The 17,663-nt window shown below is 33.5% G+C and overlaps 1 pseudogene; it reads right to left on the minus strand.

Moving 5' to 3' along the window:
• Positions 1-15,310: 15,310 nt before the first annotated feature.
• On the minus strand, positions 15,311-16,070 carry LOC109702364 (density-regulated protein-like; annotated as a pseudogene).
• Between the last annotated feature and the right edge of the window lie 1,593 nt (positions 16,071-17,663).

Below are 17,663 nucleotides of genomic sequence, written 5' to 3' on the forward strand. Positions count from 1 at the left end.
TCAGTTTCTCCTTGGCCCCATCAGTCCAAGCATGTCAAAATATACCCTGAAATTAGTTCCTTTAAGGTCCACAAACTTTTAGTAACTCATTACCTGAAACTGATCTCAATTGATTTCATTCTTGTAAGGAATGTTCTTCATTTTTAAACCTTTGAGCTTTTCTCAGTTGTATCAGCAAGAGAATTCCTGCCACACTCAGCAGATTATATAAATTGAGCTAAAGCTTAGAGGAAAACATGCCCATTGAGTGGTATTGTGGACAGCTTGGTAAGAACACAGACTCTGAGCCTACTCTCTGTGTTCAAGGACCACCTTTGTAACGGGTATACCAATTATTACCTTGATCTGCTCATGACATATTGCCTACATGTGTTGAAATATTGCACTTACTCCACAAGTATATACAGTAATTATGTGCCTGCTGAAAAAGAATAACCTTCATAAGCAAAAAAGAAAAACAAAACCAAAAATACATATGCAAGATGCAACATAATGTTTAGTAATACAAAAAGAAAAGCTGCTGCTAGGTAAATTGTGATTTGATAATTTTCAACTAACTTTATTTCATATGTGTTAAGAATTTCTTAGATTTAGATATATTTTCATCTACCACTGAAGAATAAGTAAGTCATAGATAGGACCAATGGGTCATAGTACAATATTGTTAAAGTTTCACATTTAGAATCTCATCTTATGTCATCTCTATTGACAGAAGTGATTGTTGCTACTTGTGTTTTGTCCCTTGTAATAGTGCCCTCTGTGAAATCTAGAGTGTCAGTGATGAAGCATTGCAAAAAACTGAACTGAAATGAATTAAACCGAGAAACTCAATAAAAGAACCAAAACATGGGATTTTAAAAAATACTACCTTTGCCTCTTGTGAGATGTTTTTACACCTCACTTGCCTCATCTGTAATGAGATATAATGCCACCAGACTCAAAGGATTTTTATGGGAAAAAATGAGTCCAGTTGTGTAAATTGCTAGAACAGTGCTTGGCACCTGATAAGTGCTGTTCACATACTCTTAAAATGAATTACACAAGAATGTTTAGGTGCTGCTTATCCATATTTTCTCTTCTTAAAATTCTGAGGCTGTTTTTGATCTGAAATCCCTGCCAGAGCCAGCAATATTGTACTGAATAATTCAAAATAGCTAGAAGAGAGGATTTTTAATGTTCTTCCTTGTACAAAGAAGTGATAAATGTATGAGATGATGGATATACTAAACATCCTGATTTATTATTACATGTATCAAAACATCACATGGTGTCTTACAAGGTATGAATAATTATTATGTGTGAATTTTAAGAAACAGGAAAAATTAATGGTTATTATTTTTTAATCTTTTAATGTTGAATGAACTATTTTGTTATTTTTTTCTGTGTAAGTAACGGTACCTTGGAAATAGTACTTTGATATAACCAAGCATTTATTTCTGGATTCTAATTTCTCTTGTAGTTTAGAGCAGGGTTGGCAAACTATAACCCAATCTAGTGACTTTCAATTTTTATGTATAAAATTCCATTGGAACATAGCCATTCTATTCATTTCCATTTTGTTTATGTAAATTGACAGAAGTGAGTCATTGTGACAGAGACTTTGTGTCCTGAAAGATCCTAAAATATTAAGTTTTTGGTCTTTTACAGAAAAATTTTGCCAACTTCTGCTGTAGAGTATTGGTATTTGAATCTTTCCCAGATTAAACTATTTATGTAAATGTCTTGATTTTTGTCACATCTGCTCATCATCTATTAGTTAATATTTTCTTTAAATAGATTCATCTTTTTAGTTAAGGTTACTTTCTTTAAAAGTTTTATTACTTTAAATGAAAAAATTAGTAAAATATGACAGAAATGGTAGATATTTAAGGAAGCAAATATGCTTAAAAACTAAATTATTAAATTCTAGCTGAATTCTGTTCCAGTCTGAGACCTGTTCTCTTGAGTAATAAAGGAGATTTTCAATAGTTGGAGAGATGCTAAAGACATTCTTGGTACCAAATTGAAACTTAAATCTTGCTTTAATAAGAAGGATTAAGTGAGAATTGAAAAAGTAAGGTACAATTTTCTCATTACATTGATTCACGCCCCCTACAGTAACTTTGAGTGTTACCCTAATCTCGTGCATGTGCAGCATACATTTTCAGAAACACTGGCTTAGCTGTGATGATGATGATGTCAGCTAACATAGCTGACATGCAATTAGAGCTTATTCCTTGCTAGATGCTCTTCCAAAAGTTCTGCACATATACAACTTAGCTTGCACCACAGTTTCTGAATAAGTTCTGCTGTCTTCTCACTGTACAGCAGAGAGGCTGGCACTTGCTCCATGTCCACAGCTAATAAATGACAATGCTAGTCAGGAGGCAGTGACTGAAGGTGAGGAGCACAGGCTTGGTCACGCATTGTGCTTCTGGAAAGCTTGAGCTTTTCACCTTTGTTCTCTGTATTACAGATACTTTCATGGGAATTTGCAAAAAGTTTCACTAGAAACTGTTAACTTGTTAAGGAACTTCTTTATTATTTACTATTGTATGTATCTTTCTAAAATTGGAGTGTCCCCTTTCTAGTTTGAAGATGTTGCAAATGGATATGGGTGAATAAAATTAATAATAAGATGCCTTTATTTTTTGCTGTATTAGTGAAATAGTTTTTAAGTTGTTAAATGTCTAATTCTGTAAGGATACAATAAAATCTTGAGAGTGTACATTATGTTCATAAATTTGTGGTGACAGCATAATTTGGGAGAATTATTTGGTCAGTGATTTCAAATGTCTTTTATGGATTACAATGAAGTTTATTGTTTAAAACCCCAAATTCAACTTTGGGGACTCTATTGAAAGGAAGTAATACTAATGTTAACAATAAAGATGTTTTGGAAGCAAGCAGTGAAATCCAATATCTGCAGAATGAGTCTATTGCCTAATCCATAGTGAAATATCAACAGACTAAAGATATAGCATCCAAACCAAAGGAAATAGCATATTAACAGAAAAGGAACTAATTCTATGTGTCACTTGAGAGTTCTCACTTTAGGCTTTTGAGTTCCAGTAGTTATAAATTTATTAAGGATATGGCAACAAATGACAGAGCCAGGTTACAGCTGATTCCAGACTCTGCCTCTGGATGGTTTTCAGGTTGCTTAATCTGAGTTTCACTTCATTCAGCAGAGATAAAGATGTCTACTTTGTCAGAATTATTAAAATGAGACAATGTATATAAAGGATCTCAACAATTCCAAAAAATGTTAACTATCTTCCTTTTCTTGTTCGGCTTCTTTCACGTATAATGGAAGAAAAGAACAAAGCATTTTAGACTAAATCACGCAGCTGGGGAGGATTGCCTCTGGTGTAACAATTGTCTTCATGATGTGGGCACAGTATTTTTGACTTTTTGCCATCAAATACTAAGGTTGATTTTCATCAAGTGCAGTGACAATTCTCAGTCATATGCAAACATCAACTGATAGTAACAGATAGAACACTCAAACTATCAGGAACTGAAACAGGATTCTGACATTAACCTGCTTGATTCTGTATTTTGGATCTTAAATATCCCTCAAAAGTCTGTGCATTGAAGCCATGGTCCCCATCCCACAGCACTATTGGGTGCATTGGAAACTCTAAGAGGCGAGGCCTGCTGGGAGACCTTTACATCTTTGGGGGTGAACCCTTGAAGAGGATAGTGGGACCCTGGCCTCTTCATCTTTGTCTCTTTTCTGCCATTGGATGAGTGGTTTTGTTTCACTAAGTGCTTTCTGCCATGCTGTGCTGCTGTCTTACCAGGTCTAAAGCCACAGGACCAATAACACATCATGGACTGAAATGTCCCAAACTGTGAACTGAAATAAACATTTTTCCCTTTATGATTTATCTTAGGTATTTGTTATGGTGACAGAAAGCTAACAAACCTTGAATAAGCTAAACTTTCTGTGCCTCAGTTTCATTATCTATAAAATGGATATGAGAGTACATCACTCAATGCATTTGGGACATTTAGGTTCTAATTTTATAGTTATAGCATTGGACATATAATCACTCTATATGTATTGTTACACAAAATACTTTGACAGCTCTGAAAAATGTCAATGAAGCAATAATTTTAACATGTCTTGAAGCTATTTGTAAATGTATTATTACTATGCCACAAATCTTTCGTATATGAGCTCTTAAATGATAAGAAGGGTTGAATTTGACTCTGCTGTCTTTAGTCCTTGATCTTCATGAAAAGCCTGATATCATACCTTGTTGTCAAGGTAACAAGACTCAAGATGGTTTTATAAAGCAAGAATGGGATCATTTAAAAATACAATGCCAGAAAATGCTTTAGAAAGGAGGTGTCTTAATAACAGATTTCACTGAAGCAAAATGTCTAAATCTCATTGAAGGCAGAGAGTCAATTTCTCCACAGCTCAGTTGCTTTATTGAAAGCAGCCTGTATTTTCAAACAAGAGCTTGGCATTTTATACCCCCACAATAATGGGGCAGAACTTTGGAAAGTGATAATGAGGCACTGGTAAAGATTTTTTTCCCTTGAAAAATACGTAAAATAATAGTAGATTTTAGTGACTTATGATAGGAGGGGAGTGGTATGTGAAGGGATTTGACAGAGTGAATCTTAGCAGTGTGGATGGTGTGTCAATATAGCCATTTTCACCCAGCTTTTCCGTGTCAATTCTGGAACAAAGACACTCATGTGCTAAGCCAAAAACTACTACTAATAAAACAAATCTAGGGAGATCTAATTTGGGGACATATAACTTTATATATATGTTATCTAATTTAAATTGTTCAGAAGAAGACTTCATACTGTTTCAGCTTTCTACCTTACATCCATTAATTATAAAGAAAAAATGTATTTGTTCAATTTTTATAATTCCAAGAAAAAAGTAGTGCATGAGAAAGAGATTGATATATGAGGTGCATTTCAGGTTTATTGTTGTGGTTTTAGTATTAATTAAATGCATGTGCTTCTTAGTTGACTGATAAATATGTATCAAAAATAAAGAAAAATGTTGATTTATCTTAATTGGGAAGATCCTGCTTAAGACCGGCATTGGACTTCATACTAACACCAGTGCCACCACAAACGATTCTATTCCTTTTTCCTTACATCACTTGCTCCAGATTCAAAGTCCAGGGCAGACGGCCTGGGGCTGACCTGAGCAGAACTGTTTCCCATTAGCTGCAATAGCGGTTGTGTGGGAACTTGATTCCCACCAACTCTTACAGGATGGATCTCCTTGTAGTCAGGAGAGAAGTTTAGATCCAGGTTAAACAAAATAACAACAAATATCCTAGAGTATAAAAAACAAAACCCTGTTCTGGCAATCCTGGAAACCTTGGGGCAGCCTAAGGAATTAGAACCCTATATCCTATCCACATGAGGAGAATTAATCGTACTGCGGCTTTTCTTTTTTCACGTGGTAGTTCTGCCTGGCGTTTATTGGATGTTAAGGATCCATGCTGTCAACAATGATGGTGTTATGCTGTGTGGATAGTGGAACAGACTTCTGCATGGGGGGTGGATTTCAAGTTTTGTCACTGTTGTAAAAGCTTTGTTTTCTGAATCTAAAGCTATTTCCTTTGTCATTTCCAAACATCCACTAGGTTTCTGGACATTGGAAAGCTGTTGAATATGGATAAAGTTGTATGAATTTCAGAGTGTTTTATTTTTCAGGTGATTACTTTGTTACAGTTTATAAAAGATATTTTCCTATTTAGACTTTAGGGCTATCTTGGGACCTACAAATAAATTTAACTCCACAGCATCTTCAGTTCTTGATAGTCAAAGAATTCATAATCTTTAACTTAAATGTGACATTTTTCAGCAGAAAGAATGTTTTTTCTCTTTTAATTTTGGCAAATTCTGTCTAAGCTTTAAAAGGCTATGAAAAAAATAATGTAGTAATGTAAAAATACAGGGAAACTGAAGGCAAAAGAGTTAAAAATCACATGCAAAATAAATATTCTGGTTGAAAGCAAGAAAACAAACAAACAAACAAACAAACAAACCCTGGAAAAATACAGGACCAGAATCAAGCAATTTTACCTACATGACTTTTTCCTCATGACTGTGTCTATAATATCTAGGACAAAGTCACAAACTGGCATGAAAATGAGAGGACTATTTGGCTCATGTAACCAAAAAGTTCATTGGAATGGTGGATGCTGTGGGTTCTCTGGCCTTGTTGTCTGTGAAGCTGTCTGATCTGCACCCTTCTTTGTGTGGCTTATTCTCAGATTTCCTTTCCTCGTGGTTACGACAGCACTGCCGGTGTATCAAACGCGTTTGATTCTTTACTCAAGGTCATCACTCTCCTCCCTACCACATCTCAAAAATTTCCCAAGCACCCCACACCAATCATAGTGGAAAGGCAAGTAGGATTGCCCCTGATTGATTCAGAACAGAATTCTCAAAGTGTGAGCCGCAGATCTCCAGGGATCCCAAACCTCTTTCAAGAAGTCTGCAAGATCAACATTATGATAATAATAATACTGGGATTGTTTTCCCTGTTCACTATGTTGACATTTTCGGCAATGATACAATGAGTTAAAACTACTGGAGCCTGTGCGTGATTCCAGGCAATTGTAGTAGACCACATCACTGTCATAGTATTCTTCACTGCCAGCCACTCCGCTCCAAAAAATGCCTGTTATGGTTAAGAATGTCACAGATAAAGCAATATAAACCATTAGTTTTAATCAAATCTTGACCTTTGAATACATAATGTTTTGTGAGAGAGAAGTAAGCATGCAGTACCTGCACAGTATCTGCAAATCAAATGTGTCTTGAGAAAAGCACTTTGAGGTGAGACTGAGCTAGCTGACTTTTTCAGGTAACATCATTTTATTTCAAAGAACCACCGACAGACAAATGGCTTTTATTCAACTGAGGAATTTGACAGACATTTTCTTGCAAACAAATGAAGTGAATCTGTCACTTCTAGAAAACTACTGAGTATTTGTCAAAATTGGAATTTAAACTTTCAGGCAAAAATTTGAATTTTGTAAATCTTATTATGTATGCCAGTATGAGCTTAGTGACTTTCTAATATTAAAAGAATTTTCTGGTTATATTTCTGGTGATATTACCAAATGTGATTTTCTGGATATTATATAGTGATACATGTCCCCATTTAGAAGACTTAACACAACTTAGACAACCAATATTTTCCAAATGACCAATGTATGATACAACAAAATTAAATTATGCTTGATAAAAGATTTATTGAAACTATCAAGTGGACCAATAATTTTTTTATTAGTATATATTAATTATACAAAGGAGTTTCATTGTGAATTACCATTCATGCATATGTACTTTCATTAGATTTACCCCATGTATTATTCTTTCTTATCCCCTCTTCCTCTTTTTTAAACAATTTTAATAGGTTTCATTATTCTATTTTCATAAATGTATAGAAAGTGCTTTGACCATATGCACCCTCCCCCAGTCACTCCTTTCATCCTCTTCTCACACTGGTTCCCATCCTCTAACCTTCCCTGGTTTATACTCGTCATTCCTTTTTCTTTATTTGTTTTTAAAGTCTAGACTCTGTATTTTAGAGAGAAGATGTGATATTTATCTTTCTCAGTCTGACTTGTTTCATTTAACATGATGATCTCTGGTTCTATCAGTTTTCCTGCAAACAACATAACTTCATTTTCTTTATGGCTGAATAAGTCTCAATTTTGTGTGTATATATATATATATATATATATATATATATATATTACCTTTTCTTTATCTGTTCATCAGTTGATGGGTACCTTGGTTGAATCCATAGCTTGGCTATTGTGAATAGTGCTGTTCACTTAAATTTCTTGAGCTATGTACTCAAGATCTTATGGCAGTTTTATTTTTAGTTTTTTTTTTTTTTGAGGAACCTCTAAACCAATTTCAGTAGTGACTGTACTCACCCACGTTCTCTCCAACAGTGTCCTTTCCCTACATCCTCATTAGCATCTGCTGGTTTTGTTTTATTTCATCATAGCCATTCTGACTGGGGTAAGATGGAATTTCTATGTTATTTTTATTTGTATTTCCTTTATGCCTAAGGATGTTGAACAAGTACTTCTCCATGTATTTACCAGCCATTTGTATTTCTTCTTTTGAGCACTATATATACAATTCATTTGCTATTTATTAATTAGATTACATTATTTTTGGTGTTTAATTTTTTGAGCTCTTTATATGTCTTGGATATTGATCCTTTACCCAGTGAATATCTGGCAAAGAGTTTCTACCATTCTGTAGGCTGTCTTTTTTACTCTATAATTGTTTCCTTTGATGTGCAGAAGCTTTTAAATCTCATGCAATTTCATTTGTAAATTCTTGGTCTTATTTACTGATCTATTGAAGTCCTAATCGGAAAGCTATTTTCTTCAAGTGTTTTCTAAATTTTCCTCTAGTAGTTTCAGTTTCAGGTCTTACATTAAGATCCTTGATCCATTTTGAATTGACTTTTGCATGAGATATAAGAATCTAGTTTCAGTCTTCTACATATGGATATCCAGTTTTCCCAACACCATTTGTTTAAGAGGCTGTTTTGTCTACAACACATGTCTTGTCTATAATACTTTGTCAAAAGTCGGTGGCTGTGTGGGGTTATTTCTGGATTGCCTCCCATTCCATTGGTTATATGCCAATTTTTATGTCAGGATCATGCTATTTATGTTACTATGATTCTGTAGTATAATTTGAAGTCAGGTATTGTGATAACTCTAGTATTGCTCTTTTAGCTGAGGATTGCTTTGGTTGTTTGGTAAACCAATGAATTTTAATGTAACAAAATGTTTGAAGTGTACAAGATATTTGTTGACATGGTTTTATATTCTATATTTCAAACATTTAAGATACCAGTTGTTGATGTATTAGTTATGAAAAACTACTAAAAACTCTCCCCTTTATATATCTGTGCATTGTTGCACCTTCTGCATATAACTCAGTCAAACAAAATATCACAATAAGTTGAATTCAAATGCAGATATTAGAATCTGTCTTCCACAAGCCAGATGTTAAAGAGATCTGCAAAAAAAATTAAAGCAATGTTTTCTTTTTACTACATATGCTTTAGTTTAGTAAATATAGTTATTTTCCACAAAAGATACTGATTGTATTAATATATAATAGTCTTATTTTATTGCTATTTTAAAATGGATTAATAACAATTTAAACTTTTTCTGTTTTAATTTTCAATATAAACATTGCTAGATATAAGTTAAATAAAAAATATTTTTGGAGTCCTTGATAATTTTAAGACTGTAATGAGGTCCTGAAGTCATCAATTTTGAGAACTCCTAGTTTAGATAAGTCAGATGTCATCCATGAAATTGGAGTGTGACTCAGTTCAAGGTAAGTTATGTAATATGTATATATGTATATGTATATATGTATATATGTATATATGTATATATATATAAAGTCTTCTTTATAATTAGGGAGGGATTGAATAATATTAGGGAAGCAACTGCAATTTTAGTTCAGTGATGGAGGGTAAAATCTCCAATAAGTAATAGCTATCACAAAACTTGGTGTGCCAAATAAGATACTATAGAACAATAATAGTGGATAATTCAATGTTATTAAATGATTTTAAAGTCACATCTTTTATCCCATGTCATGCCAAGTAGATGAAAAAGCAAATAATACTATAAAAATCAGAGCAATATGATTAATGTGGAATTTAAAATTGTCAAAATGTTAGCCTTTATGCCACAAAGACAAACCTTATGAAAATTGACCATTAAATTAAACCTCAAGAAATACAAAGTATATAAGGAATTAGAAACCCCAGATAATAAATTCTTTGATCATAATGCACTTTAGCCAGGAATTAACAGCAATAACTAGAACTTTTGAGAGTCCTTATTTTGTTGTTGTATTGAGGTTTGAACTCAGTGCCTCACATTGCTAGACAAGCATTCTACCACTTGAGCCACTCCTCCAGCTGAACAACTAGAACTTGTATACTCAATAAAAAAACAGGACATTTCAGGGCCACTATAGTGTGCTATCCTGAGGGCACCATTCATATTGGGCCTACTTGTGTTCCATTAGGGACACTGAAATAAAATACAAATTAAGGAGTGGTTTCTACTTGGGCAGTGTGGTGACCTTTGGCTTCATTTAAAAAAAATCTTATTGAAGATGATATTTAAAATAAGATTTCAGACTATGTAGACATCTAATTATAACCTCACATATGTTAAGTTGGTTAGTAAGAGAATCCTTATAGTGTAAATCATTATAATATGCTAAATAATAATAAATAAAATAAATTAAAAACTTTAAATTTTGTATCTCAAGAAATAGAAAAGATTAACAAATTATAACTAAGAATACAAAATAAAGGAATTAATATTGATAGATGTAGATAACAGATGATATAGAAAACAGAAAACAAGCTAGAATTTATAAATAAATCACAAGTTATTTACTTGGGAAACTAGGCTAAAGAAGAAAAAAGTAATAAAGAATAATAAATACTCAAAATTAAAAATGCAAATGCAAATGGGGAAACATAACAAGTGATAAAGGTAATGTAATTATCACACTATGTCATAGACCATCATGGAAATATAATAAGGAATTAGAAGGAAAAGAATGCTTTTCTAGAAAAGTGAAAATGAACAAAACTGATTTAAAACATTAAAAAAAAGTATCAAAGTAGAGCTATTGGCAACAATTCAATTACCAGAATGCATGAAATAAAACATTGATGTTAAATTGTAATATTAAAAAAATTTATAAACACACCATAAACAAAGTAAAAGTTCATACTAAACACTCAAAATGTCTATCTATTTATCTGTCTATCATCTTCTAGCTAATCTATCTATGTGTCTATTTCTATCTCTATTTTTATTTCAGTACATACATAATATTTATACCTAAGCAATACACAATAGGTATGAAGGGCTAATTTCCTTAACAGAAGATATAAATAACCAATAGGAAAGAGAAATCAATAGAAAATGGAAAAGAATATGTGTAGATAGGCAATAAAAAACTAAGTATCAATGGTCAAAAAATAAATAGATGAAAAGATATTATTGTTGATAAAGAAATACAAACCAATAAAATCAGACACTACATTTTTACCATTTATTTTTCACTTTCTCCTGATAAAAACTATTTTAAAAAATCCTCTTTTTGGTCTGAAACTTTGTATTGACTTGTTGACTCATAATATTTCCTGTTATGGTTAACTAACATTATGTGGTAGAACCAAATGAACAAATGGATAAAAGCAATACTTTCAGGGTAAAGAAAATAATCTACTTAGCTACTTTGAAAAAATTTGGTCTTAATTATTTTTATTCCTCACTTTTTAATATTCATAATAGTCCTAATAACCCATATTACAGAATTTCTTTTGGAAGACTTGACTTTGCTTTCTTCTCGTTTGCATTTTATATTTATCCCAATCATTTTGCCATCCCTGCCTCTTATTGCAGTAGCTTCCTAATTGGCCTTCCTGCATCCAGTATCACTCCAGTATTCTAGTAATCATGAATACACCTGTCAGCTCATCTTCCTAACACCTTCCACTTGGATTATCTTACTCTCTTGGTCTTCAGTATTTTGCCTACCTCTAAAATTATGCCTTTCATAAAAAAGTCCTTTCATTCTAGTCAGTCTTATTTCCTTCTGCTTCTTAATGTTTACCTTGTATTTTACCAAAATCAGCATATGTTCTCTTTCTTGTGTGTACTAGGCTCACCACTATTGAGAGTTGGCATTTCTCCAATTATCTGTGTTCCTCTTTTTGCAGTTAGTCTTAAGCAAATCATCCAAGAACCAACAAAATTTTTCTTTGACATGAAATTTCCCTTTCCTTTCTGCCAGTGTGCATGATTTCAGTTTTGAATTCTTAACCATATTTGACTGTTTGAATCACTTACTATTATATTAAAATGTTTAACTGAAATAGTGAAAGTATGTCTCTTATCCTAAAGGGACAGGAAATGACAGGCAGGATTATTTTTCAAACTTCTCATTGTTTATGAGGCCTAGCATAGTGATTAATTGAATCATGTATGATTTGAACTTCATGTAGATCATCATTATTGTTATCTGAATATTACCATTGCATTAGTCCTGTGTCTTTGTCTCCTACATTATTCTGACTGTTTTAAAATAATATTTGAACATCCTATTTAGGGGAAATTAGTGTTGAGTTATGAACAGGAAGCTCTGGAATTTGTCACATGTTGCTTGCAGCTATGTGTTATTGTAATAAGATAAGAGTTCTTGCAATCAAGTGATTTAATAAGTTCATTGCAAAATAAGAGCATAAGGATTGTGAAAAGGCAGAGAAGTTTCAGCTGAAGAGGTTTAGGATGATTTCATCCTAAATTTCTATGAAAATCAGCAAATAAGATTGTGTTCTATTGAGTGGCTTTCTGATGCAATCACTTTTAGGAAGCCCTTCATTCTCTTGTAAATTTTGTATTTCCTTGCAAGAAGGTAGGTCACAAATAGTAGAATTTGGAAAAGACAGTTGAGAGAAGAACAATGCAATTTGCTGCTGTATTATTTCAAACAAGAAAAAAGAACGTAGGAAGTACCTAAACTTTGTATTTTACCACCAGCAATCTGTATCTAGATTTGACAGTGTGAATGATTTGCTATTATCATACCTCCAAAACCCAATCTATTTTCAAGTTTTCTTTGTTTCTACTTCACAGTGCTTTATAAATTTATACTGTTACTCACAATCATAGGTCAAACTTCATAAACACCAGTGTGAGTACTCTAAAGGTCTTCTACCTTCTCTTCCTGCATGATTCTCTTTCTCCCCAAATCCATCCTCCATGTTGTAAACTGAACCATCAAAAGTGCAAGTAATCTACTGCTCATGGAAATGCCAAATGAAATTCAAGTTTTCAATTCCCTTCTGATCCCAGCCTTTCCCTTTTCTAATACATCTCTCCACTGGGCAGTTCTAGATTCTAGTCATGTAGATTTCCTGTTCTTTGACACAGTGCACACATTTTACTTCCTTGACACAGTGCACACATTTTACTTCCGTTTTTGTTGTTATCCTATTACCTCTACCTCCAATGAACTATCTCCAATTCCAATCTGTTTAAATCATTTTTATTGTCCAAGAACCAGCACCTACTTTAATTATTTTAAAAGAAACCATCAGTGCCTTCCTGAATGGATATAAATTGCTCTTGCTTTCCTTTAAGTACATTTGTTTCCAACAAACATTATTTGTTTGCCATAATCCCAGTCTCCTAAGTCAGCAGCAGAAATTTCTCTTATTCATCTTTGTTTATCTCATAGTGTCTAGTACAGAGAGTACTTGTACTTCTATTATTGTTACAAGGATTACTGTTAAGAATGACAAGAGCTGTTCTGAATTCTTGTGAAGCTTTCTTTTGCCTCACTTTTAAAAAGCATTAATAATATAATCTATGGTGAACAGGACTCCTGTGATAGATCAAAACTGGTTTCTTTTATTACAGCTAGTGAGGAAAATATGAACTGTTGTTGTATATATGTGTGTGTGTTTGTTGCCTATGTTAAAGCTACATATACTAAAAAAAAAAAAAAAGAAGAAAAAGAAACAGAAAAAATATTTTTGGAGAGGGTGGAGGCAGCTGGATAACGAGTATGTTGAGCTAGGAATGCATTGGTCCTGGTGTGAATGTGTGTGTAGATGGCCTTCTCTTATCACCTTGAAATTTAAATTTTTTGAAAGGAAAATTTAAATAAAAGAGGAATATGAGCTGGGTATGGTGGTGCACACCTGTAACTGCAGCTATACAGAAGGCTGAGGCAGGAGGATGGAGAATTCAAGGCCAGCCTAAGTTACATGGGGTGACCTAAAAAAAAAAAAAGAAAGAAAGAAAATGAAAAAATAGTGATATAATTGAGTGATTGTATCAATAGATTTGACTCTGGAATCCGGAAACTTTATTTATTTATTTTTAAATTTACATCTTTATTACACATCTAAGACACCATTTTTTAAAAACACCTTTCATTTAAGACTGTATTTGCATGGCAATAAACAATAATTTCACAGGTTCTAAGGCTTTCCCCCACCCCAATTCCTTCCTCCCTCCTTTCCCATGCCTCCTAAGTTGCTTAAAGGTGTCTATAGCAATTTTTTTTTTTGGAGGTATGGAGTTTGAACTCAGGGCTTGCTTGCTAGGCAGGCGCTCTACCAGATGAGCCACTCTGCAAGCCGGTCTATAGCAATTTTTAACACTACAAATCTTTTCAATTTGCAGTACCTGACTTAAAGCAAAGTTTAAATTGACCTAATTGATTCATTTCTTCCTTATGAGGAAGATGTTTCAATTGTTATTTCCTAGATGACATGTTGAGCATGGATTCACATTTTAAACTGGTTAGCAAAATTTTACTCACAGAAGTACAGCCAAAACAAGAACTCCCAGGCTCCCTGAATGGCTTTTCACTCACAGCAATGATAATGAGCATCTTAAACAGATTTGGGGGTCGCCCCCCTTTAACATCACCAAACACATCTCTAAGCATTCTTGGAAAAAGGTGAGCTTTACACATATGTATAATATTCTAGGACACAATGCACTATCACTTCTTGAACCATTTCCCAATTGTTCATTTGTATCATTTACAATTTTTGGTATTACGGATAACATTGTAACAAACACTATCATCCATAAATTTTATGCAAGACTGATCATTACTTTAGGACAGTGTCTAAGAAGTGGCTTACTGGGTCGAACAGTGCACATGGTTTTAAGGCTTTAAATGTACTTTACACTAAATAATCTCTGTAATAGCTTGAACAAATCCTACCAACACTGTTGGTAGACCACAAAGTGGACTTTGTTGGTAATAAAGAAGCAAATTCAACCATAAAATATATTAGATTTATCACCCATTTTGAAACTATCACACCACCAAGGCATATTATTGGTAATAAAGCTGAATTCAAACTTTTCTTAAAATTCACTCAGCTTTCGATCAGTAAGATAACCAGCAGAAATGCTTCCCACAAAAAAATCAAAAAGTGTTGGGACTTGGAGTGTTATCTCAGTGATGGAGCTCTTGCCTGATATGCACAAGGCCCTGGGTTCAATCCCCAGCACTGAGGAAAAAAAGTCTATAGAGTTTTTCCAAAATAAAAAGTTAAAAAGAGAAAAAGTCAGTACCAAATGACCAAAAATTTTTATTTGACTAAATTCTGGTCCATGCATTAGCATGACAGTCTCCTTGTTTTACTAGACTTTGGCAATAAAAAAACCAAGCAGCCTTGTACAGACAGTGAAAATGCCAAGGAGAGGAGTCTACAGGTTTACTGTAGGATAAACATATATTTTTAAAAGGCCCCTCTTCCTTTGGACGTATCAACTCTCAGTTCAGATCATTAAAATACAAGTTTTCACTTCTTTACTTCTCCAAGGTCTTTAATGCTGTCCTCATCCACCTCAGGCCATTTTTCCTGAATGACCTCAATGATGTCATCTGTGAAGTCCCCCTGAATGATGATTTCATCCTCTCCTGTTACTGAGGCACCACAGGAGAATTTCTTTTTTTTTTTTTTTATTATTTTATTATTTTTTTCTTTTATTATTCATATGTGCATACAAGGCTTGGTTCATTTCACAGGAGAATTTCTGAGCAAAAAATCTTTGTGCTTCTTTAAGATCGATTTCAAAAGTTGCAAGGCCACACACTCTTGTCACATACTTCTTTGCTCTGGGAATTTTGGCTATAGTAACCTTTTGTGGTACGGTCTTCTTTTTCTGTTTTATCTGACCCCTTCCACCTCTCTTTTGTTTTTTCTTTTCCTTTTCTTCTCCTACTGTTCCTTGACCTTCACTAATTCCAGCTTCTTGTTTGGGTGAATTTTCTCTGTTGGTAATGAACAGACTCCACAATACAGGACTCCAAGTGGGTAATTGGTATCTAACTTGGCACTGTTCTTCGGATCTCCTTTGCAATCAGCCCCACTGGATTCAGAAATGTCAGTAGCCATCTCACAAACCCAGGCGGTCACACAGACCCCGCCGCCTCCACTCCCGCCAGCTGAAGCAACACATGCAACTCCTTCTCCCTGGCCAGGACACCCGTCTACACCAAAAACCCGGAAACTTTTATTATAACAAAATTAAAAATTAAGTCTTAGAATGCTAACCAAAGGAAACAACTGAATTAACTGTATATTAACTTTATAGTCTAATCACCCAACAAAGAATTATTTTGAATGCTTTTGAGACAAAATTGTACATCCGTAAATCTCTAGTGGGTATATACAATGGGCAAAAAATGTTTGCAAATGTATCTTTACTTGTTTAATTTATCATATTTCGGTAAAAACAATGTCATTATTATTTTAGAATTACAGTAATAAGATAACTAATCTTTTTATCACCATCTGTAACCAAAATTTTCAATGAAAAAGAGAAATAAGTATAAAAGGAAGATAAATTACACTTAAAAACTCCATAATTGCAAATTTGGATTGGAAATACCAGTATAAACTTATGATGCACTTTTGCTTAAAAATGGTATGGCTTTAAATAAACACTGAAAACCTTAGAAACAGTGGCAAGAAGCAATCCTTGGTGATGGTGGTAATCTCGAAACACCCTTTCAAACTGAACAAAACTGAATTTTTTGAGAATAGCTGATTCTAGATCTGGTTTAGGGAATGTGAGCTGAGCCTGGGAAAATCTTACATAAGAATGCAAGGAACTTTTCTAAAATAATCAGGATTGGGTCAAAAGAATCAGAATTGAACATATTAATTTTTTTTTGATTTTTTTATTATTAACATATGGTAGTTATACAGGAGGTACATTGTGACATTTACACTAGTGTTTATAATATATCTTAATTAGATTCACCCCTCCATCTTTCTCTTTTATCCTCCCCCAGAACAAGTTCAACAGGTTTCACTGTTCTATTTTCATACATGAATACAAAATACTTCCACCATAATCTCTCTCCTTCATGCTATACAGGCGGTTTAATAGTATAATTTCTAATGTATATTATATATACCTTATATATATGTATTATATATGTCTGTTTTATACATTATGCCCCTGAATTGGTTCACCCCTTCCATATTCTCTTTTACCCAATACCCTTCTTATGGTGACTTCAACAGGTTTCAATGTTCCATATTCATACTTTCTTAAAAAGTACATCAACTACTTTTACCCTCTTTACTTTCTTCATTTACTGCTGTCCCCCCACTAGTGCTCTCCCCTTGGTGTGACCTGTTTTATGTTCCTGTCCTTCATTGTTTAAGTATCTGTTTGTTGTTCAGTGGAATTTTTGTCTTGGTGTTTTACCTGTAAATACATTGTGCTGAAGTCAGTCTAACCTCCTCCACTGCACTTTCTCACCTTTCCCCCCTGAATTATTGTTCAACAGTTTTCAGTGTGTTTTGTAACTACACAGATCTGATGTATTTCATCATTATTCATTCTCTGTCATTCTTTCCTTCCTTTCCTCCTTCTTTAGTCACCTCTAACAAGCCCACTTTTGGAAACATGCTCTGTATATATTTATATGTATATAGATAATGGTTGTATTTGTATTGGGGGACATATGAATCTTTTATGGGCCAAAGAATTTTGCCATTAATAGGAATAAAACTTCAATGGATTGAACCATATCAAATATGTTAAAATCCATGAATA

This window comes from Castor canadensis, chromosome 4 (genome assembly GCF_047511655.1).
Source record: "Castor canadensis chromosome 4, mCasCan1.hap1v2, whole genome shotgun sequence".
NCBI lineage: Eukaryota > Metazoa > Chordata > Mammalia > Rodentia > Castoridae > Castor > Castor canadensis.